The sequence below is a fragment of the Dermacentor andersoni genome, chromosome 8, assembly GCF_023375885.2.
Source record: "Dermacentor andersoni chromosome 8, qqDerAnde1_hic_scaffold, whole genome shotgun sequence".
Lineage (NCBI taxonomy): Eukaryota > Metazoa > Arthropoda > Arachnida > Ixodida > Ixodidae > Dermacentor > Dermacentor andersoni.
The window spans coordinates 88261100-88286109 of NC_092821.1; positions in this window are offsets into that span (position 1 = coordinate 88261100).

Consider the following 25010-nt stretch of genomic DNA (forward strand, 5'->3'; position numbering starts at 1 on the left):
AACTCCACGACTTTGTAAAATGCTAATATTTGTGTGATTTGTTCCGGCATTTAATATGCTAATATATGTAGTTTGGTTCGCTTTAAAGTTTTGTGGTTAATCTATTGTTGCACATAGTTATTGTGACTCAAAGAAAGTTTATTGTAACGCCTGAGTAACAGTGATAAGGAAGAAAGAAATAGATAAAAAAACGACGTTCTGCTTCATTATGGTACCAGATTGTAAAAATAGATATGAAACATCAGACGCAAGAAGTCCTCAGATCACGATTAGCAAAAAAGGATGTCTTTTATAGCGCCCATAATAATATTGAGGTATAGAAGCGCAGGTCATTGAGCTCAATTCGTTGAGTTCCAAGAAAGAGGGCATGCAGTGCACCTGATCTTTGGTTTCTCAGTTGGCTTGTCAAACACATTGTGTTTGCTCTAGGACACCCTGGATGTCGTCAGCCTGAAGAGTATTAGCATAGAGCGATGAACTCATAGACGGAGTTAGGACAGCTTTCTATTAGAAGGGCTGCTAACGGGCATAGATGAGGTTAGCGTGGAAGAATGATATTCTACTTTAACTAAGCACATTGACGTAGTTGAATACCAACGCGAGTGAACCGGCTCGAAGTCAGCGATGAAAGCCTGGAAGTCAGCGTTGTATACCGCTACGAAGCACCTGCCGCCACCAGAAATAAAATGACGGAGGACTTTGGCGGCGAAGGTGATAACAAACTGCCCACGTATAGGCGAAAAATATCCATGAAGTCAGCTATACAATGTGGCAGAAATTTGCGCATGATCAAGTCCATACCATCTTCAAGCAGAACTACATGAGGTCCACTGTCCCGGAAGTGCCAACATTTACTGCGCAAATAGTATTCATAGCCAAGATAACCAAAAAAACCTGATAAGTGAGCTATGGAAAGATCTACTGAAGCCAGGACTACAATTCTGCACTCCGAATAAAACAAATGCATTGAAGTTCCTTGGAGACATGGATAACGTTTACAACAAACGTGTGATTCTACGAATAGATTTACAACATCCCCTACACTAAAAATACAGTTCCCTTCTTGCATTTTATAAAGCGCTGGATCACTGTTGTTCTCAAAGCCGGCCCGTCCCTTTTGATATATTCGATATTCGCGATGTGAACACCCATAAACACTCCCGATTCTCTGTTGTGATGCTTCGGTGAAATCCCGTATTAAGGTCAACACACAAATTGTACCGACGGATGTAGGCTTTATCCCTGTATACCCTGTACCGACGGATGTAGGCTTTATCGTTCCTTCGTAGACGCACATGTATTTGGCTAAACCTAGTGCTTCTGACTTGGAACGACTCCGTTCACTTTGCAGACGCAACATTATGGCCTTATAAATAGTTGAAGTGGGAGGTAAGGCACCAAGGCAGCCAGTAGGCAAGCTCTCCCAAATAACAAAGGACCTAATAAAGAACGACAAAAAATGAAAGAGTCCAACTCAAGAGATACCATAGAATTCATGGAACTGTCAAACCTGATAAACAAGGCGAAAATACGGGATATTCGAAACTGTAACGTGAGAAAGACAGAAGAAGCCGTAAAGAATGGACGCAGCCTCAAATCGGTTAAAAAGAAACTTGGCATAGGACAAACCAAGATGTATGCACTGAAAGATAAGCACGGTAATATCATCAGCAATTTCGAAGATATAGTAAAAGCAGCGGAAGATTTCTATACTGACCTGTACAGCACCCAGAGGAGTCAGGATACCTCTATTAGAAACAGTAATAACAGGATACAGGAACTCCTTCTATAACTAGCGATGAGGTCAGACAGGCCTTGCAAGACATGAAACGAGGAAGAGCGGCAGCAGAAGTTGGAACAATAGTCCATTTATACAAAGATTGAGGAGACATAATGCTTGGAAAACTGGCGGCTCTTCATACGAAGTGTCTATCGACTGCAAGGGTCCCAGAAAACTGAAAGAATGTCAACATTATACTAATCCACAAAAAGGGAGACATTAAAAAATTGAAAAATTATGGGCCTGTTAGCTTACTCCCAGTATTATATAAAATATTTACCAAAATAATCTCCAATAGAAGGGCATCACTGGACTTTAGTCAGCCAAGGGAACAGGCTGGCTTCAGGAAGGGATACTCTACAATGGATCCCATCCATGTCATCAATCAGGTTATCGAGAAATCCGCAGAATACAATAAGCATCTTTATATGGCTTTCATGGATTACAAAAAGTTATTTGATTCAGTAGAGATATAAGCAGCCATAGAGGCATTAGGTAATCAGAGAGTACAGAACACTTACGTAAATGCCTTGGGAAAATATCTACAGATGTTCTACAGCTACCTTAATTCTACACAAGAAAAGCAGGAAGATACCTATAAATAAAGGGGTCAAACATAGAGACACAATCTCCCTAAGGCTATTCACGGCGTTCTCAGAATTATTCAAGCTATTAAACTGCGAAGGCTTAGGAGTAAAAGTCGACAGCGAATATCTCAGCAACCTTCGGTTTGCCGATGACATGGTTCTTTTCAGCAACAATGCAAACGGGTTACAACAAATGATTCAAGACTAACAGAGAGAGTGTAAGAGTGGGGTTGAAGATTAATATGCAGAGACAAAGATAATGATAAATAGCAGGACAAAGGAACAAGAGTTCAGGATCACCAGTCGGCCTCTGGAGTCTGTGAAGGAGTACGTTTATCTAGGTCAATTAGTCACAGGGAACACTGTCCATGCGAAGGAAATTCACAAAAGAATAAAAATGGGTTGGATCCCATACGACAGACATTGCCAGCTCCTGACAGGAAGCTTACCGTTTTCATTGGAAAGAAAGGTGTACAATCAGTGCATTTTACCAGTGCTGACATATGGGGCAGAGGCTCGCAGACTGAAAAAGAAACTTGAGAACAACTTCAGGACAGTGCAAAGAGCGATGGAACGAACATTTCTAGGCATAACGTTAAGAGACAGAAAGAGGGCGGTTTGGATCAGAGAGCAAACGGGTATAGACGATACACTAATTGACATCAAGGGGAAAAAATGGAGCTGATCAGGTCATGTGTTGCAGCGGTTACATCACCGTTCGACCATTAGGGTTACAGAATGGGTACCAAGAGAAGGAAAACGCAACCGAGGACGACAAAAGACTAGGTGGAGCGATGAAATTGGGAAATTCACGGGCGCTACTTGGAATCGGTTGGCGCAGGACAGGGGCAATTGGAGATTGCAGGGAGAGGCCTTCGTCCCGTAGTGGAAATAAAACAGGATGATGATGATGATGGTGATGATGATGATGTAATTAAATAAACCGTATTAAATTCTCTGGCAGCACGATTTGGACACAAGCCTCAAGCGCGCAAAACTGATATTGAAACCATTATGTCATGGACGCATGCGTCGAAAACTGGCAAACAACAGCCTTTCTCGCGGGCAAGCCAGCGCGTTTTGGCGCCTTTTAATTTGGCCACCTCGACAGTCACTCCAGCTGTAGCTAGCAGCGATTAGGCCTGTTCGTAAAGCCTTATAGCCATCTGAATTAAGAAAAGTACAGACGACTGTGAAATTTAAGCCCACTAAAGCAGAAAAAGCGTAACAAGAAAACGTGCTGCTCTTGATTCCTTATATTCATGACCCCAAAACAACACTTCCTATGCACATACGCATGATTCATGAGCCAAATACACTAAGAACGCGTCAATTTACGTAGATTTCAAGTGGAGTTGAGTCTGCATAATATATTTATTTTGTGACTATGAAGATCCGAGCAAAATGCGCAGCTTCCTGAATTCATCCACGAGTGTGTGGCGTGCTAGTTATCAGTCACATGTTTCTGTGAAATATTGAAGTCGTTTACGCCGACTGCAACTCTGTTCTCTCATGCAATATCCAAAAATAAGTAAGTTCCGACACGTCTGAGAATGCGCGTCGCTACATCTACCCGAGTTTCGTGTAGTGGCAGTCACCATCGGTGGCTATTTTAGATAATTTAATCGCTTGTATTTATTTGCGTGGTTCTGAAGCAACACGATGGTAGAAATTTGAGGGTAAATGCAGACAAGGATTGCCATGAAGCAAATCGAAGACAACAATGACATGTTAACACGAAACTAAGATGTTCCCCGAAGTCGAAGCGGCCAAGTTTATGTAAACAATTCTCATATAGCATGAAACGTCGTACCGCTAGCGCCCGTACAGCACTAGTTCCATGTTAGCTTCCAGTAAGAGAGACAGAAAAGTTTCATGATATGAAATGCAGAGAGCTCGACCTCAAGTACATGCGTCCAGCCAGAACTCTGCGATGGGAGAAGGGGAAGAGGGAAAGAAAGAGGCGTGTGATGGTTCACGATGACCAGAGGAGGATGTAATAACAAGCTATTTGGTCTAATCAAAGCCCACAGGCCAGGCCTGTACTTATTAGAAAGTCAAGCAAGGCCTGGATGACCTTCAGACGTAGCCTTAGCTCGGACACAGCTCCGATGCCGCCTATTCAAATACATTGAAAATGCAAAAACGCGTTTGGAAGATAACCACCCGGCCAATTTAAGTGGATTTTTTGCATTTCGGAGAGAAAATAGATTTTAATGAATGTTGGAAGCGTAATTTCGACTTATTGTCTGAATGAATTTAATGGAATTTTCAAATATAGCTAAGATTGGAAAGATATAGAAGCACGAAGTTTACACATTTGTGGCTCCGCACCTAGAATAGATATCCATGTTCTGTAAACTGCATCCATTAAAGCATTCAAAAGGTAGAAATTTGATATGTCAATTTATGTCATACGTAAAATTGTTACATTGTTTACACAGTTCGCAAAAGTTCTGACAAATAATAGCTTTCTTTATATCAATTTTGTTCGATTCGGATGTACTATCACGTCCAACTTAAAGAAATATGTCTCATTCCAGAGTTAGAGTTGTAAACTTGATGGTTTTGTTTTCCCCAAATTTTGGATTTTTGTCAATCTTTATTAGAATGTTGACGTTCCAAATCGAAAATGCGCAACCAACAGACACTAGATTTTATTATCCTATTGAATGCAATAATCCTTATAACATTTTGTGCACTCATTGACGAGAAAAACAATTTCTACTTTTCCGTGCATTTAGGTAGAAAGCCCCGAGCTACAGCTTCCTCCCTCTTTAATCTCGATTTACCGAGATTGAAGAGTGGAACCTACAAATTTCTTAGTAGGTTCCAATCTTTGGAGTCATCTGTGGCAAATTTTCTGTGACAGCCAATGTATGTAGGTGCATTATATATTGATTCAAATATCTATAAGAATTTGTCGCGTTTACAGGCTCATAAGTGTCAGTGGCATTTCAAGCCTCTCAAGGTACGAGCACACGCGTGCGAAAAGTCGAAAGGGCAAGAATTGTTCACGCATTCCAAGCCTGTGCATTTGAGCTCTTTGACGCACTCGCGCTCTTGTGTGCGTCATCCATTGTTTCAACTGAGCTTCTCCGATCAAAAGAGAGCGTATGCTGGCTGAAACATCCGGAAGTCAAGCCAATACAAGATTAAGAAGTGCCGAACCCACTATTGAAAATTAGCTTATTACAGTAACATGATTGAATTGTGGCACTTAAGCCTACAGGAGCTGTAAGCAGAGCGATCCAGCCAGCATGTAAATGATAGTGCATGGGCTTTGCCTAAACTCCATCTGTCTGGCTTTAAGCGGCATCGCTACTTTGCAAAGGGATCATTTTGAAGAAACTACTGTTTGAAATAATTCAATATGTTAAATTTTTTCCAACGGCACCATTCAAACACAGAACATTTAGCACAAAAGCTCGATTTGAAACCATACGTCACGCACGCATGTCCAAGTAGAATTGCTCAGACAAGCAGCGATTATGCCTGTTCGTAGTATCATTGACTTTTGTGTTTAAAAAAAGTATAGATTGCTCTCAAATTTAGACCATTTAAGTTAGATGAAGCGTGACAAGGAAATTATTATCCACGCCGTTGAGTCAAATAAAATCATGCGGAGCATAATGCCCAGGCTAATAACGACACCACGCAAGAAATATACGGGAGATGAGGCAAAAGTCCCAGTGACGAACCAAAAATTTGTTGTGGAAGAAAACTGTTGCAGGCGAATCACTTAAAAAATTTAGCACACACTGAATTATTGCTAGGTTTTCTTAACGACTTCCACAACCATTTCCAGTGGTTTAATTTACAAGCAGGTAATTGTGGCTTCAATTCAAGCTCGCGTTGAGTTGTGCTGTGGCAGTTGTCATTATGACTTTTTAATCTTTTTCTACAGTGGCTGTTATCTTTCAAAGCCACGCCGAAGCACTGGAGTGCTGCTAAGGGGATGAGCGTAGATGCAACAGTGGACAATATGACCCACCTGCTCTCCGGGAAAATACGGGGCGTGTTGAGGTCCACAAGCCGCGCCTAAAGAGAACGAAAATAAACACTGGCGAGCTGGACATTGTCCATAATGCATCTCTTGGTATATCGAGGCCTGTGGCTAGTTGGGCGCTGCTTTTCGGCTTTTCGTCTTAAACATTAGTCAACAAAGGGTCGTGTTCGTACCACCATTCTCGTCATAACTGTCGTGGTCTTTTTGTTCTCATCCCCATGTCGGTGTCGCTGTCTTTTTGTCGCTTTCACTGCGTCGATTTGGCGCAGTGAACCCAGAAAGAGTCCAGGTACTTCCCATAAAGCTAGGAGTAGATTTTACTGAAGAGAAAGGAGGAGAGGTCGGCCAGGAGAGCTTGTCTCTAGCCTGCTACTCGTCACTGGGGGAAGGGGAACTGGGAAATACCGGGAAGGGGTAGGTGGCTGGTGATTAAGGCATGGTACAATGAGCTACTATATACACGTTGTCCCATACGCGGATGCGGACTGTAGACACAATGCACGCAGGAGAAATCTTGTCCACGCAAAACATTATCGCGCAAACATTCCGCACTGTCTGCACACCCCACAGGTTCTAGAGGCGATCGTCTAAGCCAGTCTTACGTAGAAAGTTCAAGAGTGACATTATGGTGCGTTGGGCATGGTCAACTACACTCCACGCGCCTAAAATCTTTTATTCTGAGAAGGGGCGGGAGTCCGAGCACTCAGTACAAGACTTAGGTGTTCTTCGCTCGGTCGCATACTGAGGGCACACACAATGTACGTGAGCTATTGTCTCGGGAGTGTGCCAGACGCTAATCAGGCTCCCTTTCTTGTGCAATCTTGTGAAGGTATCGGTGAGTGTGCGCCACACCAAGCCGTAATCGATGAATGTTTCCGGGCCTCTCCACAACCGAAGTGGAAGCCGGAATCGGAAACTAGCTTCAAGTCTATGGAGGCGTTCTCGCCGACGTACGGGGTTGTCCCATTGTCGTGCCATAGAGGTTTTCAAGGAGGTATGGAGCAAGGTGTTGATGTCATAACGGGAAAAATTAGGCTTTCTAATCTTCCTGTCAGTGTGTGCCTTTTTTGCCTCCACATCCGCCTGTTCATTGGCAGCTATTCCACAATGGCTAGCATTCCAATGTAGCACGATGGCATACCCGGATTAAGACGCCTGAGCAAGCAGGGACATGATATCATAAAGCAGAAAACTATATGCGGTTCAGTTATTCATATAATTCCTGATGAGTTGCAGTGCTGGCTTTGAGTCACAGAACACTGTCCATTTCTCGAGGCTTTGTGGCAGTTATGCAGCGGATTGCTTCTCGCACTCCGGTCAACTGAGCTGCTATAGACTACGTTCTGTGTCCTATCTTGAATGGTTGTGCGATGCCCATTTCAGGTGCCGTGTAAGCTGCCGCGGAAAAGGTCTGTGTCACAGAACCATCTGCAAAAACATGTTCGGTATTTTCATACATGTAAGCAATGTAAGATAACGCGAAATGCTTGAGCCCCGCAAGCGGCATTTTTGACTTCTTCATTATTCCGTGGATTGAGAGTCTCACCGTTGGCTTTGCCTTCGTCCAGAGTGGAGCTTCCGGTATGCCATGGGGTTCGAATTTAAAGACATCTGCAGCGCGAATAATCGCTACAACGTGTATGTAAGTGACGAGGTGAGGGTATCACGGAAACCTCTGGTTGTTCATGTCAATAGTTCAACATTAACATAAAACACACCTTAATACGAAAAGAAAATATTGCAAGAAATTGCGCAATTTCCTTTTATTGTTACTAACACCAATAACATTTCGCATAGCGTAGATAAAGGCAGAACCTCCTTCCCAGTAATTACTTTGGCTCTGGGGAAATTTGCTAGTAAACCACGAAGTTCGCTCATGGAAGACAGAGTAATTGAAAGAATTGGAGGTCTTGGGTGCAGCGAATGTGAGGCTGATGATCGCTATTAATCGTGTCCCCCCCCCCCCCCCCCCCACAAGAAAAAGAACTATTGCGCATGAAGACTGCATGGCTGGCAAATCCCATGCTAAGTACCCTGTACAGAGTGACCAACCTGTCACCTCCGTAAAGCAATGGCTCGCTAAAGGAGCTTTTGGATGATAGCAAGTGGCATCTGAAGGCTGTCAACACTCTATAGATGATTGACGTCCTTCCGAAGAAATATAAACCCATGCATTATGGTACAGGAATAGCCCACCATCGGCATGGCGTCACACAGGGTAGCGAAGAGCGCTACCCAAAGTAGCAATTTTATCGCTGACATGTAAAGCAGACGGTACTGCCGAGAACAGCTCGGCACGATGAGCATATTTCGCGCAAGTTTGGCTAGTTTGCATTAGGTAACGCTTACTAGCTTAAGGTACTAATAAAGACGCCCCCTTCTGCAAGACACGTGAAGAACAGACAGGTATAGTTTAGCGTTTGCAACCAAACGTAAAAGCATTACGTACGTAAAGAAATAGCGCCTTCCTCAGTGAGCATGCTCGGAACGTTATTGGGGTTTTGCGGTTTACGCGCGCTATGATAACGTACGTTATTTGGCGAGTTTACCGTCCGTAATGTTTACGGACGCTAAGAAATAGCGTTCTCGAACATGGCGGCACCCATGGCTCCCGCTTCAGCGTGAATTTTTTTAATGGCTAAGCTCTCACTCGCGTTGATCGCCAGTGACTATTGTAATGAGCTTTCGCTTTCTCTAAACTCACCTGAAAGGTTAGTTATGGACGCATAGCATGTCCATTTTCGGAGATCGCTCACAAGTCACTCACAAGCGGTAATTCTTCCACGCTTCCAAGCGACGAACCTGTTAGGCACAGTAAATGTCGATCTTCATGCATGAACCCAAGATACAATTATTTTACTCTTTGGTGGTGGTAGTCTTTTCCTCTAATGTATTATCGAGTCCGTTTGATAGCAGATGATCATTTAGCGCACAAATGTAACTGGCTATTTCGAGGTGAAGGCAGTTAAATTCATTTTCAGCTTTTTGAGTCGTCTTTCTTAGGCGATGGTAGTTTAGTGGTACTGTTGCAGTAGACGAAATCAGCCTGTCATGCTTTAGGGGATGTTTCTTCTGGCTGATCTTCTCATGCATTGTTGAAAAGTGAGTGTCAATAAACGTGGATCAGTTCTGTGTCTCGAAGGAAGGTATCCAACAGGGACAGAGCTCCTCTGCTGCTTATTTGCAGTCCATCGAGAAACACTACGTCTTGAAAACTTGCATCTATAAGTTCCTTGCCCTTTCAGTCGTAAAGCAATGCCTTATTTTTCACGTCAAACTCGACGCATAAACAGACCAAGTGCTTCACATCAACAACAAAGGGCACAAAGCGCTAAAAGCGATTCATCCAGTAATAAATGACGAAACCAGAGTGGTAGGCAAAGCTATTCCTAACACGATCAGGTAGGGTGACTCTTCGCGAGTAAGTCCTTTAATTTTATTTCAAAGGAAGCGGTGTTATGGTGTTCATAAAAAATGCGTGCATGAGAAATAGAATTGATGTTAGTTTTATTCATGCAGGGACGGTCACTCTGTTTCGAAAGAAAATACAGAGTACACTTTATGCGCAATATATTGGCCACCGAATATGAATGCCAGTGCATTTCTAGATGAGCTGTATAATTTTTTCTGTAAGTACACGAATGAGAAGCACCTCATTATTGGGGGGACCTTAACCTAGACATTATGAAAAAGACAAAAAGTATTACCGTTGATTACCTCAATTTGATGGAATAATTTTGGACTTGTTAGCATAATTAATGAAAGTACAAAAGAAGAATACTTAGGTGCTAATATAGATATATACAAAATATATGCAAAACCAGCAATATGTTTTCGGAGTTATCAAGCGAAAACTAGCTGATCATTACTTTGTAACAGTTGCAATTATGTCTACCAATCATAGAACTGATGGAGGCATTCTTAGAGGTTCTGTTTTAGATAACAAGAAAGTAGACCAGTTAATGTATAATGTTAACTGGAGTTCCCTTTTACTGTTGGATCATATAAGCTTATACAAGAAAACTGTTGAAATCCTTCGCAATATCTATGAACTGTCAACTAAATCTGTTAATATCAAAATAAGAAGCCCACATAAGAAATGGATAACTCATGAAATAGCAGAGTTGTGCGGCGCGAAAGATAAGGCATGGCAGAAATGTAGGAAACAAAGATAAAGCGCTAAGAGATGAATATTGCGCATTGCGGAATCAAGTAACGATTAAAATGCGACAGCCGAAAAGATCCTTCTTCATGCAACAGTTTTCACTGAACAAATGTGACAGAACGAAAACGTAGGAGATAGCGAATGAACTAACGGGTACACTGAAAAAGGCTTCCTTTGATGAAACAGTAAAGAAGAATTTTCCAAAGAAAAACGTGAAGGTGCCCTTTCATAAATTTATACATGTGTTCTTAAATACAACATAAAAGTTGCGAACCATAACAGTCAGTAGTCCTGTAAACGATTAACCGAAACGAGCATGTGCACATACAGCGTATCTGCTCCTCATACCAGCAGATGATCTATGGTGCATTATTTGCAGAATGAAACAGTTCAAGCCACCAGGATATGACGGCATTCGTCTCAGAGATTTGCACAGGGACTTTGGCGTTTTAAAAGACGTTCTTCTGAACATACTGAACGGTATATTTGAAACTGGCGATCATCATCATCATCATCATCATCATCAGCATCAGCCTAGTTACGCCCACTGCAGGGCAAAGGCCTCTCCCATACTTCTCCAACTACCCCGGTCATGTACTAATTGTGGCCATGTTGTCCCTGCAAACGTCTTAATGTCATCCGCCCACCTAACTTTCTGCCGCCCCCTGCTACGCTTCCCTTCCCTTGGAATCCAGTCCGTAACTCTTAGTGACCATCGGTTATCTTCCCTCCTCATTACATGTCCGGCCCATGCCCATTTCTTTTTCTTGATTTCAACTAAGATGTCGTTTACCCGCGTTTGTTGCCTCACCCAATCTGCTCTTTTCTTATCCCTTAACGTTACACCCATCATTCTTCTTTCCATAGCTCGTTGCGTCGTCCTCAATTTCAGCAGAACCCTTTTCGTAAGCCTCCAGGTTTCTGCCCCATATGTGAGTACTGGTAACACACAGCTGTTGTACACTTTCCTTTTGAGGGATAGTGGCAACCTGCTGTTCATGATTTGAGAATGCCTGCCAAACGCACCCAAACCCATTCTTATTCTTCTGGTTATTTCAGTCTCATGATCCGGATCTGTGGTCACTACCTGCCCTAAGAAGATGTATTCCCTTACCACTTCCAGTGCTTCGCTACCTATCGTAAACTGCTGTTCTCTTCCGAGACTGTTAAACAATACTTCAGTTTTCTGCAGATTAATTTTCAGACCCACCCTTCTGCTTTGCCTCTCCAGGTCATTGAGCATGCATTGCAATTGGTCTCCTGAGTTACTAAGCCAGGCAATATCATCAGTGAATCGCAAGTTGCTAAGGTATTCTCCATCAACTTTTATCCCCAATTCTTCCCACTCCAGGCCTCTGAATACCTCCTGTAAACATGCTGTGAATAGCATTGGAGATATCGTATCTCCCTGTCTGACGCCTTTCTTTATAGGGATATTGTTGCTTTCTTTGTGGAGGACTACGGTGGCTGTGGAGCCGCTATAGATATCTTCCAGTATTTTTACATATGGCTCATCTACACCCTGATTCCGTAATGCCTCCATGACTCCTGAGGTTTCGACTGAATCAAACGCTTTCTCGTAATCAATGAAAGCTATATATAAGGGTTGGTTATATTCTGCACATTTCTCTATCACTTGATTGATAGTGTGAATATGGTCTATTGTTGAGTAGCCTTTACGGAATCCTGCCTGGTCCTTTGGTTGACAGAAGTCTAAGTTGTTCCTGATTCTATTTGCGATTACCTTAGTAAATACTTTGTAGGCAACGGACAGTAAGCTGATCGGTCTATAATTTTTCAAGTCATTGGCGTCCCCTTTCTTATGGATTAGGATTATGTTAGCGTTCTTCCAAGATTCCGGTACGCTCGAGGTTATGAGGCATTGCGTATACAGGGTGGCCAGTTTCTCTAGAACAATCTGACCACCATCCTTCAACAAATCTGCAGTTACCTGATCCTCCCCAGCTGCCTTCCCCCTTTGCATAGCTCCTAAGGCTTTCTTTACTTCTTCTGGCGTTACCTGTGGGATTTCGAATTCCTCTAGGCTATTCTCTCTTCCACTATCGTCGTGGGTGCCACTGGTACTGTATAAATCTCTATAGAACTCCTCAGCCACTTGAACTATCTCATCCATATTAGTAACGATATTGCCGGCTTTGTCTCTTAACGCACACATCTGATTCTTGCCTATTCCTAGTTTCTTCTTCACTGTTTTTAGGCTTCCTCCGTTCCTGAGAGCCTGTTCAATTCTATCCATATTATAGTTCCTGATGTCCGCTGTCTTACGCTTGTTGATTAACTTAGAAAGTTCTGCCAGTTCTATTCTAGCTGTAGGATTAGAGGCTTTCATACATTGGCGTTTCTTGATCAGATCTTTCGTCTCCTGCGATAGCTTACTGGTTTCCTGTCTAACGGCGTTACCACCGACTTCTATTGCGCACTCCTTAATGATGCCCATGAGATTGTCGTTCATTGCTTCAACACTAAGGTCCTCTTCCTGAGTTAAAGCCGAATACCTGTTCTGTAGTTTGATCCGGAATTCCTCTAGTTTCCCTCTTACCGCTAACTCATTGATTGGCTTCTTGTGTACCAGTTTCTTTCGTTCCCTCCTCAAGTCTAGGCTAATTCGAGTTCTTACCATCCTGTGGTCACTGCAGCGTACCTTGCCGAGCACGTCTACATCTTGAATGATGCCAGGGTTCGCGCAGAGTATGAAGTCGATTTCATTTCTAGTCTCACCATTCGGGCTCCTCCACGTCCACTTTCGACTAACCCGCTTGCGGAAAAAGGTATTGATTATCCGCATATTTTTCTGTTCTGCAAACTCTACTAATAATTCTCCTCTGCTATTCCTAGAGCCTATGCCATATTCCCCCACTGATTTATCTCCAGCCTGCTTCTTGCCTACCCTGGCATTGAAGTCGCCCATCAGTATAGTGTATTTTGTTTTGACTTTACCCATCGCCGATTCTACGTCTTCATAAAAGCTTTCGACTTCCTGGTCATCATGACTAGATGTAGGAGCGTAGACCTGTACAACCTTCATTTTGTACCTCTTATTAAGTTTCACAACAAGACATGCCACCCTCTCGTTAATGCTATAGAATTCCTCTATGTTACCAGCTATTTCCTTATTAATCAGGAATCCGACTCCTAGTTCTCGTCTCTCCGCTAAGCCCCGGTAACACAGTACATGCCCGCTTTTTAGCACTGTATATGCTTCTTTTGTCCTCGTAACCTCACTGAGCCCTATTATATCCCATTTACTACCCTCTAATTCCTCCAATAACACTGCTAGACTCGCCTCACTAGATAGCGTTCTAACGTTAAACGTTGCCAGGTTCAGATTCCAATGGCGGCCTGTCCGGAGCCAGGTATTCTTAGCACCCTCTTCAGCGCCACAGATCTGACCGCCGCCGTGGTCAGTTGCTTCGCGGCTGCTGGGGACTGAGGGCCGGGGTTCGATTGTTGTATTCATATAGGAGGTTGTGGCCAAGTACTGCACCAGGGTGGCCAATCCTGCTCTGGTGAGAGAGTGCGTTACCGGTTCTGGTCACCGGGATCAGGCCGCACTCCAGGCCTGTTTGTGCAATTTTCTCAACACACGGTTTTTTTTTTGTATTTTCCGGTGGAGAATTGCGCGGCACCGGGATTTGGATCACGGTCCTCTTGCACTGGAGACGGATACTCTACCGTCCCTGTAGGAGTTAAATTAAAAATTAATTTATGGGGTTTTACGTGACAAAACCACTTTCTGATTATGCACGCCGTAGTGGAGGACTCCGAAAATTTCGACCACCTGGGGTTCTTTAACGTGCACCTAATTCTAAGTACACGGGTGTTTTCGCATTTCGCCCCCATCGAAATGAAGCCGCCGGGGTCGGGGTCCGATCCCGCGACCTCGTGCTCAGCAGTCTAACACCATAACCACTGAGCAACCACGGCGGGTCCCGCAGGAGTTGTACGCCTCATTTAACCTACAGTGGTGCCCTATTTGATCAGTCAAGGTGGACCAATCTGAGCTCGGTTATACCGCATGGATGGCACTCGGCTAGAGAACCTGGTATTTATGACCTGCACATGTGAGGCCATACATATTTGAAGATATATATCCTGCTTTTTTTTTTAGGAGGGTTCCCGTACAGTGATAAAATAAAGGAAAAGACATTAAAAGAAAGAAAAAAAAGAAAAAGGGGCGAAAAAAAAAGGAACATAACAGGTGATTTGAACTCGTGACCCTTCGATGTTGCCCGGAAAGATAGCTCAGTCGGTTGGTTCGTCAGGCCCCAGGCTACTTTCAAGCGCCACAGCTCCTGCTCCGAGCTTCACACTTACGTGGAAAGAGACTCATGTTGTCCGCGATAGTCGGTTTTTGCTTTTTTGCTGATTCCGAGTGGTTGGAAGGCATACTTTCTAGGAAAAATGGCCGCTCGAGGAGAAGAGCGAACTCGAGCGGCTTTAGAGGCTAGGAAAACTGCCTTAAAATGTTTAGACTTGAGGGAAAGCTTCGTTAACAAACTATAACACGGCAATCAGCACTCGAATACGACGAGAGAAATTACTGAGACGTGGAAAATTCCCTTGAAAAAAATCTGGTTTGCGAGACAAATGCTTGTATGTATTGAACCTCTTAAAAGATGAGGGGGGAAATATGCGCTCACCGAGAGGGCATCGTCAGCACGAGACCACCACAAGGCACCTTACAGAGATGTGGAGAGCTTCGCGGCCGGAACGAAGCCTCCCCTCTCCGCCGGCCAAGAGGGGAAAACGCGCTTTCCGATCGCTCAAGGTTGCGCGGACAAAGCATAACTCTAGCGTCTAGGAAAAGCTTAACCAGGTGCGATGGCGGCACGCATAGCGTGGGAAGCTAGCCGCCAGAATAACTATACCAAGGACTGCTGCTGACGAGGGCGAAATACCTTCGTGTAATTATAATAACCCTAATAGGACTACTTTCGAAAGAAAGAAAAAAGGAAACGTCCCAGAGGGCTATACTACGAGAGCTATGACTGATAGTTCTGGCGAAACTGGCGATATACCTGACCAAATTAACATGTCTCCTGTTAGGCCTGTGCACAAACATTGCAAGAAAGGAGATTTAATAAATTTTAGGCCCATTTCAACACTGTGGACGATAGCACATATTATGTGAAAGCATGTTGCATACGTTATACAATCATTCTGTGAAAAATACTCTTTGAATAATGCTGCGCAATTTGGCTTTACAAAAAATAGAAATACCACAACACTTCTTGAATTTTTTTTATTGTATTTACAATGCAATAGAAGATAACCACGTTGTGTTAGCCCTATTGTTGGATTTAAGGAAGGCATTTGACATGATAGACCATGCATTACCACTAAAAAAAATTAAGCTCACTTGATTTCCGCGGTCATTTCAAAAAGCTTTTTGACAGTTATTTTGCAAACAGGTTGCAGTGCGTAAAGCTTGATAATACGTACGGACATTTGAAGAATGTTACTTTCGGTGTACCTCAAGGAAGTACACTCGGCCCACTGCTTTGTAAAGTTTATGTCTTTCAATACGCTGACGATACAGCGCACGCATTTGAAGTCACTGACTATTGTACTGATGTTAAAATGTTTCAGGCAGATATAAATAAAGTAATTGATTGATGCTCACAAAATTTCATTTTTTATGCCTTCACGAAACCAAGCTGACATGTTTTCAAAAACCGCACAATACAGTTGGTTTAACCCAAGCACTGTACTTACACTAATCCCATTGTTACCCATGTGATTGCGAAGCTCTGCAAATACAGCGAACAGTTCAATATCTGGGTATCTACTTCGACCAACACATAACTTGGAACGAGCGCATCGTTTACCTCTCTAGAAAGATTATGCCCATTGCGGCCATGTTATATCACCTTCGGGGGAAATGTCCGCTCCACTTTAGACGAGTAGTCTACACAGCATTAGTGGAACCTGTCTTAAAATACGGTATTACATTATATGCAAACTGCCCGGAATATAAGAAGCAAGCAATAAATGTCATACTGAAACGAATCGTGAACAGAATATCTTACGGTAGCAGAATACACCTCTTGACATGATAAAGAAACACGATCAGTTAGGCATCCTACAGATTCGTGAGCTGTTTTATTTTGTTCTCTTGATGCGGTATTATTATTCAAATGAATGTAAAGCTCCTGTAAAAAAAGATGTTACGTTGAGAAAAACAGAATGTTTGGATAAACCACGGGTCTATAGTATTATGGTAAAAAGATGCGCCATTACTATGTACCAGCTATGTTTAATAAAATTCCTAATGATCTATGTATTGCATGCAACAAGAGAAAGATGAGCGGTTTAAGAGATTGGTGCGTATTATTTACTTGTGTATAGCTTTACTTGTTTTATATGTGTTTTGTGCTGTCATATTTATCGGCAATATCGTATATAACATGAAATGCATGCATGTGAAGGTATTTTTTTCTTTTGGAAGATTCTCCGCGTGCTGCCTGACTAGCCAACAAGCACAACATGCTTGGGCAGGTCAGAAGTTATGTATGTGTATGCTGTATTGACAAGTAAACTTCGAAACTTTGAATCACACAATTTTGCTGCGGAGTTTTAGGGAGGGTAGGGTGTTGGAATAGGAAAATTTCCTAATTAAATCCAGTAAGAATACATATTCGAATAAACCAACCTATGAATACTTAATCACGACCTTTGCTCACATAAATATGTGAGCCCATTCCGGTGACAGTACAAAGAAACTTGATACGCACAGTGGGCTCCTTCTCTAAGAGGCATCACATGAAGTGCTCAAGTGACATGACCTGACAAAGACTTAAACCGCGTGACGTCACGTTTCACGTGATTGCTTCATCAGTCGCAATCGTCACGGGACAATGCCGTTGCACGTAACGTAACGTTAGACATGATCATGCCATGCCGCGACGTTTGGTATGATAACTTCATCACGTGTCGTTTGACGTGATGATGCAATTACGTTACGTCATCCAGCGCCGATACATGATGACGTCCATGATGCCTCTTGGAAAAGTGTGCTACTTCTCCAAGACATCACACGACTTCATGAGGTGATAACGTGACGTGGCGATGCCGTTATCACGCAACGTAAAGTTTCACGTAATGATGTCACCACGACAACTTTAGTCTGAAAACGTCATCATGCGACGTTTCAGGGGATGATGTAATCACGTTTCGTCATCATATAAAACATGATATCGCCACTTGTTCAAACGTCTTTTGGTACCATCGGATGTTAGCACCGGATTAATCGCTTCTTTGGTTTATTGTGATTACGTATTTATAAACAATGCAGCAGTTGTAGTGGCGGTTTTCCTCAGCTTCACTGGACATCCACTTCCGCAGGGCTGCGATGACGAGTCATTTTTTTAAAGTCAAGCACCCGTGTTTGGATCAAATCTATTTGGTCTATAGCAAGAGTACTTAAACTCGAACCTAGTCATCATCTGTCAGCGCGGCTCACGCATGGACATGCAGAGACTCCGGCTTGGTGACGGGGCAGCTGACGACAAAAGCCATGACGATTGGACACTGACGGCCAGCTTGCGGTAACATACTGAGCTATATCAGAGCCGTTCACTCCGCCTCTTACCGCAGACCCTTAAAACAATGGCTGCCCCTGCGAAATGCTGCAAATTTTTACCCACACACCAGAATTTTCAATAATGGTCTATAGACTGGAATCAGCAACTATGAAAAGCCAACAGCATGTGAACTGTGGCTGTTAAAAAGTGGCAAACGAAATGTTTTGTTTTCACCACCTTATGGCAAGTTGAGCACAAAAGCGTGTTAAATTACATTGGTACTTTAACATGTACGGTCTTTCATGGTTTTAAACAAATAAGGTGGCGATAGCCCTCGCTATGTGATCTGGTTATCCAAGCTCAAACTTTGCATCGTTATTTATTGCAAGAACGACAACCACTGTCTACACTTCAGCAATATTTTTGATAATATTGAGATATTGCACATGCTATGTGAACGGCAATTAATGAAACGGTCCAATCGATACATTTTAAACACATTAACTGCCATGAGGAATTTCGGAAAAGTGATGTAAAGTGCATCTTCCGCAATTATTTTCTTGAAATATCACATCAGGATTACTTATAGCGTAAGTGAAGGAATTATCGAATAAAACAGTGGAGAACATGATGTCATATCTATATGCGCGAATTTTGCAAGGTAGTGTCACTTTTGTCATGACGAGTTAAACCACCCTTGACAGTTAAGGATTTAACGTGATCGCTTTGATCGAAGATGTTGCAATATTTTTCATGATATCGTTCCCGCAGGAAACCTAGGCTTTCTACCTGTCTATTTGAATAAAATGAGCAGCGTTCCAACGTCGTTGAGCACTTCTCATTTTCGATTACAACCCTGCGTTCGAGGCTGTATGCTTCCTTCACTGCGTTGCCGATAATTTGCGCCGGGTATCTCTGTCTGATAAGCGCGCTTTGAAGTTATTCCTAGATATGAATGATTTCGCAATGGACAAATCATACGCGTCTAAATCGAAATCCATGACCTTGAAATATGCTAATATTGGTGTGATTTGTTCCGTAATTTAAAATGCTGATACCTATAGTTTGATTCGCTTTAAAGTTGCGTCGTTAATTTATTGTTGCACATGGTTATCGTGACGCAAAGAAAGTTGATTGTGATGCCTGAATAACAGTGATAAGGAAGAAAGAAATAGATGAAAAAACAAAGTTCTGGTTCATTATGGTTCCAGATTGTAAAAATAGAGATGAAACATGAGAAGCAAAAAGTCCTCAGATAACGATTTGCAAAAAAGGATGTCTTTTATTGCGCACGTAATGATATTCATGTACAAAAGCGCAGGTCATTGAGCTCAAGTCGTTCTCTTCGAAGAAAGAGTGCATGCAGTGCACCCGATCTTTCGTTTCTCAGTTGGCTTGTCAAACACATTGTGTTTGCTCTAGGACACCCTGGATGTCGTCAGCCTGAAGAGCATTAGCATAGAGCGATGAACTCATAGACGCAGTTAGGACAGATTTTCATTAGAAGGGCTGCTAATGAGCATAGATGACGTTAGCGTGGAAGAATGATAGTCTACTGCAACGAACCACATTGACGTTGTCGAATACCAACGCAAATGAACCCTCTCGAAGTCAGCGAGGAAAGCCTGGAAGTCAGCGTGGTAATCCGCTACGAAGAATCTACCACCACCAGAAAGAAAATGATGGAGGACTTTGGCAGAGAAAGCAACAACAAACTGCCCGCGTATAGGCAAAAAACATCTATGGAGTTAGTTACATAATGTGGCACAAATTTACGCATGATCAAGTCCACACCATCTCCAAGCAGCGCTACATAAGATCCGCTCTCCCTGAAGTACCAAGCTTTACTGCGCAAATAATATTCATAGCCAAGATAACCTGACAGAACCTCATAGCCGAGCTATGGAAAGATCTATTTAAGCCAGGACTGCAATTCTGCATTGCGAATATACCAAATGCATTGAAGCTCTTTAGAGGCATGGACAACATTTAAAACGAATGTGTGATTATACGACTGGGTTTACAACATCCCTTACTCTGAAAATACAGTTTCCTTCCTGAATTTCATAAAGCCCTCGATCACTGTTGTTCTCAAAGCCGGCCCGTTCCTTTTGAAATAGTCTATATTACCAATGGAACGCCCATAAACGCTCCCGATTCTCTCTCTTGTGATTCTTCGGTGAAATCCCGTACTAAATTCAACACACAAGTTTCCGGAAAATTGGGGGAACGAGCCTAGGGAGCCTGCCCCCCTCTGCACGGCTAAACCCCTGTGCCGACGAATGCAGGCTTCATACTTCGTTACTTTGTAAATGGTCAGCACATGTATTAGGCTAAACCTAGTGTTTCTGACTCTGAACGACTTTGTTTTTTTTGCAGACGCAACACTACAGCCTTTTAAATAATAAAATAAACCGTGTTAAAATTCTCCGACAGCACGATTTGAACACAAATCTCTAGCGCACAAGTGTGATATTTAAACCGTTATGCCATAAATGCATGCGTCAAAAACTTGCAAAGAACACCTTTTATCGCATGCAAGCCAGCGCGTTTTGAGGCCGTTTGATTTGGCTATATCGACAGTCACTTCCGCTGCAGCTAACAGGAATAACGTCTATTCGTCAAGCCTTATAGCCATCTGAATTAAGACAAGTACAGATGGCTGTGAAATTTAAGCCCAAGGCAGAAAAATCGTTATAAACAAACGTGCCGCTCTTCATTCCTAATATTCATGACTCCAAAACAACACTTCCTATGCGCACACTCATGGTTCATGATCCAAATACACTAAGAATGTTTCACTTTACGTAGATGCCAAATATACTAAGAATGTTTCACTTTACGTAGATGTCAAATGGTGTCTGCATAATATATTTTTTTACTATGAAAATCCGCACGAAATGCGCAGCTTAGTGAATTCCTCCACGAGTATGTTGTGTGCTAGTAATAAGTCACCTGTTTCTTTGGAATATTGATGTGGTTTACGTGGACTGCAACTCTGTCCTCTCATGCAATATAAAAAAATGTGTAAGTTCTGACACGTCTGAGTATGCCCATCGCTACACCTGCATAAATTTCGTGTATTCGCTTGTAGTTATTTGTATAGTTCTGAAATTACACGATGGTAGAAATTAGAGCGTAAATGCAGATAAGCATTGCCCTGGAGCGAATTCCAGCTAACAATGACATGACGCGAAACTAAAATTTTCCCCGAAGTCAAAGAGGCCAAGTTTATGTAAACAATTCTCATATAGCATGAAGCGTTGTAGCGGTAGCCCGCGCACAGCGCTAGTCCCATGTTAGCTTCGAGTAAAAGAGACAGAAAAGTTTCATGATATTAAACGCACAGAGCTCGACCTCAGGTACATGCCTCCAGCCAGCTACTCTGCGTTGGGAGAAGGGTAATAGGGAAAGAAAGAGGGGCATAATGGGTGACGATGACCAGAGAAGGAGCATTTAATAAGCTATTTGGTTTAATCAAAGCCTACAGGCCAGGCACGACCATTTCAAAAGTCAAGTAAAGTCTGGATGGCCTTAAGAGGAAGCTTTAGCTCGGGCATAACTGTAATGCCGCCTATTTAAATACATGGAAAACGCGGAACCGCTTTTCGGAGATAACCACCGGCCCAATTTCAATGAATTTGTTGCATTTGGACGAGAAAATTATTTCTAGTGAATGGCGGAAGTTGAATTACGATTTATTCTCTGAATTGATTCAATGGAATTTATCATTCTTTGTAAGATTGAAAAAATATAGAAGCACGAAGTTCACAACTTAGTGGCTCTCCACTTGGAATAGATATCCTTGTTCTGTAAACTGCATCCATTGAGCATCCAAAGGAGACAAATTTGATATGTCAATTTATGTCTAACGTCAGTTTGTTACATCGTTTACACAGGTTTTGCAAAAGTTCTACTCACAAATAATAATAGGTTTATTTCAGGGCCATGTGTAGTATATCTCGATTTTGTTCGATCCAGATGTACTATCACGTGCAACTTATAGAATCATTTCTTATTCCGGAGTTACAGAGTTGCAAACTTGACGGTTTTGTTTTCTCCAGATTTTTTATTTGTGTCAATCTTTATTAAAATGTTGGCGTCCCAAGGCGAAAATGCGCAACCAACAGACATTAGATTTTAGTTTTTCCCTTTGAATGCAATGAACCTCATGAAATTTTATGCGCTGATTGACGAGAAAATCAATTTCAACTTCCCCATGCATTTAGATGGAAAGCCCCGAGCTACAGCTTCCTCTTCGATCTCGATTTACCGTTTGGCCAAGGCCCTAAAATAGCCTCCCATGGACAACGGTGGACCGTCGCCCCGCGTACGGTCATTTCTCAACTTTTGACACCCTTCCGTGCACGAGGGGCAGTCACAAAGCAAATTATGTATATTCTCGTTCACATTGCACATCTCACAGTCTGGTGACTCGGTACGTTTCATGGGGTGCACGTACCCGCGCGTAAAGACCACGCCCAGCCTAAGTCGCAGCAGGAGACTACCACAGCTGCATTTAACTTTGGGTGGTAGCCTAAATTTCTTAGTAGGTTCCTATCTTCGGAGTCGTCTGTGGTAAATGTTCTGTGACAGCCAATGTATGTAGGTGCATTATATGTTGATAAAGATATCTATAAGGATTTGTCGCGTTTATAGGCTCATAAATGTCAGTGGCATTTCAAGTCTCTCAAGGCACGAGCACACGTGTGCGAAAAGTCGAAAGGGCAAGAATTGTTCACGCATTCAAAGCCTGTGCATTTGTGCGCTTTGACGCACTCGCGCTCTAGTGTGCGTCATCCATATTTTCAACTGAGCTTCTCCGATCAAAAGAGAGCGTATGCTGGCTGAAACATGGTGAAGTCAAGCTAATACAAGGTTAAGAAGTGTCGAACCCACTGTTGAGAATTAGTTTGTGACAGTAACTTGATTGAACTGTGACATTAAAGTCTACTGTAGCGCCAGCATGTAAATGATAGTGCATGGGCTTTGCCTAAACTCTATCCTTCTGACTTTAAACGGCATCGCGACTTGCAAAGGGATCATTTTGAACAAACTACTGTTTGAAATAATTCAATATGTTAAATTTTTTCCAACGGCAGCATTCGAACACAGAACATTTAGCACGAAAGCCCGATTTGAAATCATACGCCACGCACGCATGCCCAAGGGGAATCGCTCAGATTAGCAGCGATTATGCCTGTTCGTAGTGTCAATGCCTTTTGCATTTAAAAAAAAAGTATACATTGCTCTCAAATTTAGACCATTTAAGTTAGATGAAGTGTGACAAGGAAATTATTATCCAGGCCGGTGAGTCAAACAAAATCATGCGGAACATAATGCCCACGCTAGTAATAAAGGATATTGCCCAAGCCGTCTGGGGAAGGGAAGTGCTTGCGACAAAGAGCGTCAATGTGTGGTGACGCCGCGCCAGAAATCCATGGGAGAGGAGACAAAAGACCCAGTGACGAACCAAAGATTCATTGTTGAAGAAAACTGTTGCAGGCGAATTAAATAAAAACTTTTAGCACACACTGAATTGTTGCTAGGTTGTCTCAACGACTGCCGCAACCATTGCCAGGGGTTTAATTCACAAGCAGGCAATTGTAGCTTCAATTCAAGCTCGCGTTGAGTTGTGCTGTGGCAGCTGTTATTATGACTTTTTAATCTGTTTCTACAGTGGCTGTTATCTTTCAAAGCCACGTCGAAGCACTGGGCTGCTGCTAAGGGGATGAGCGTAGATGCAACAGTGGACAACATGACCCAACTGATGTCCGGGAAAATACGGGGCGTGTTGAGGTCCACAAGCCACGCCTAAAGAGAACGAAAATAAACACTGACGAGCTGGACGTTGTCCATTATGTATCTCTTGGTATCTCGAGGCCTGTGGCTAGTTAGGCACTGCTGCGGCCAGCCTGGCAATAACAGGTTTGTGTGCTTGCTTGTCCCAGCAAGTACTGGGCCCAGTACCTACTGGCCCCAGTACCTACTGAGAAGTGGCCAATAAACCACTTGAACTGGGACCAGTAGTAACCCCAGTTGCAAATTTTCCCTTGGGTATGTTGTACAAAACATAACAGTCACGATTAGTTGCTGGAAAAACGTCGTTTTTGCTTTTGGTAACGATATAAAATTTCAATTGCGTCACAGCTTTCAGGCATTCTAAGTTGTCACGCGCGAGATTAAATCCCAATGGGCGTACGTGTTTAAAGTTCTGTACGACGAATGGCCTCATTTATATCTTCTCGAGGGGATGAACGTAAATTTGTTGCTACTATATTGAGTCTTCCTTTGCCGAACTTGCGACTGTGTTCAATAAAGTAACTGGCTACGGCTTTAAGTAAATTATGCTTTCTCTCTATGCGATCGCAGCCGAGTGTTCTATTAATTTGTTGTCCAATTTTGTCCACGTATTGTTTGCTACATGAGGCACGCTACAGACATTAATGTGAAGGTGAAACATGAAGTTACCTCGCCAATATAATCTGGTACTTTTCTTTTACTCTAATAGCTGATTGTATATGTTTGCGTGTCGAGCATCTGGGATGGTCTCATGAACCAAATGATGGCTTCGTTTTTGTCTTGAGTTTGCTATGTGCAGGAATGTCCTTGAAATTGGTGGCGCGTTGGTAAGCTACGCTGAACGGGGCGGGAACTATCTTTAAGTTTCAGGTTACTAGTGAGCACTGGGTAGTATTTTCGGGGAATGTTGCTCCCGTATTGTAGTTCGTTTGAGAATTCGGTATTTAGAACAGGTGTTGTGGCTTTCTGTTCTAAGGGCGGGGTTTGAGGTCCGCGACACGGTCAAGTTTAGTGTTATCTGTATGGGCCTTCTGAAGGAAAGTATTCGGGTGGTTTCTATTCGATAGTTTCTTTAAAGTGATCAAGTTGTTTATGTAACCTTTTGTTTATGGAACGTAATCTT